Source organism: Benincasa hispida, chromosome 6 (assembly GCF_009727055.1).
Source record: "Benincasa hispida cultivar B227 chromosome 6, ASM972705v1, whole genome shotgun sequence".
Taxonomy (NCBI): domain Eukaryota; kingdom Viridiplantae; phylum Streptophyta; class Magnoliopsida; order Cucurbitales; family Cucurbitaceae; genus Benincasa; species Benincasa hispida.
In genome coordinates, this window is record NC_052354.1 from 2,740,859 (window position 1) to 2,742,296 (window position 1,438).

Consider the following 1,438-nt stretch of genomic DNA (forward strand, 5'->3'; position numbering starts at 1 on the left):
CTCTGGTTCCAAACTACATTTTGATAAATCAAGATCGTATAAAACCATCGGGAGTTTAGAAATCACGATTTAAACATTTTTGAAATATCAATCAAGTAAAACAAATCATGCCATCACATTTCATAAATCATAACATACTATAATATATAATTAGTTTCTATATCAAAACATTCGAAAGTAAACCATTCACAGTTAATCAGCTTCTCTTCATAATTTCGGTTTCTCCATCTCCCGTTTATCCTAAAATTATATTGATAATCCTCTTACATCTTTAGCCACAAATGTTTCACCTAATGGCGTACTAATTAATAACTCTTCTGGCAAACATTCTAACTTTTTATTAACACCCACAACAAACACACATGACACAAAAGAATGCATAGCACCAAGGTCAATCAATACATGAGCAGGTTTACTAAAAACAATTAACGTACCAGTCACGACATCTGGTGTTTCATCAGCTTTCTGTTGGGTCATTGCAAAAATTTTCCCTTGAGCACGGGAGCAACCTACTGATGCCTTCTGCTTAACACCGCTTGAACCCTCGCCTTTGGAAGTTGTTGGCATAGTTGGTGTGGTTTTCTGATAACGATTGAATGCTTTAAAATATGCTTATGAGAGTTGATCATGCCACTATTTTACTAGCACGTGTTTGAGATGCTATTGAATCTTTTATACTTGGCCAATGTTTTATTGAATGATTTAATTACTTTTATTGGTGATTTAGAAAGCGATAACTTATGTTTATATTTAATTACCACTCACTGGGCATTAGCTCATGCTTTTGATGTTTTATGTTTTCCCCCCGAGGTAGCGTTAAAGTTCCAGAAACACGCTGAGCTATTTACTGCCACACGACAAGAGTCTCCTGCTACATTGTAGGCCTTGCACTGATGTAAATAGATTGTATATCACGAACCTTACGTGTCATGGTTTTGGGAGTACGGGACAAGAGGAGTTGTTTTGTTATGTAATGTCTGAAAGTGTTTCTGTTGTGTCTAAACTTTGTTCATGGTTTGTATATAACAGGAGATAGAAAGTTTATGAAACTTGTTCGTGGATATCGTAATATGAAATATGCTGAATGGAAATTAAATGTACTAAAGGATTATTGTGTAACTGTTCAGATTTAAGCACATGTTAAGTTGGTTAGTAAGATGCTAAATGTTATCGGGGGTGTTGTTTAGCATCTTCACACCTCTTTCTAGATTAGGTGGGTAATCTGGGAGGGGGTGTGACATGTGAAGCTTAAAAGAAGAAAGAAACAAGAATAGAGATTTTCTAAGTGTTAAGCTTATGAAAAACTAAGTAATGTCATAAAGTGAAACTCTCGGGTAGACAAGTTTTTTGAACACTTAGTAAATTTTATAAGGGTTTGTTGGAAGAAGGGAGGCTTAGCATGGAGGTCGGTGGCTTAGAGTATGCCTTGGCCTTGGCG

The 1,438-nt window shown here is 35.7% G+C and overlaps 1 pseudogene; it reads left to right on the top strand.

Moving 5' to 3' along the window:
* Nucleotides 1–1,438, top strand: part of LOC120079892 — a 38,953-nt pseudogene that overhangs the window by 4,161 nt on the left and 33,354 nt on the right.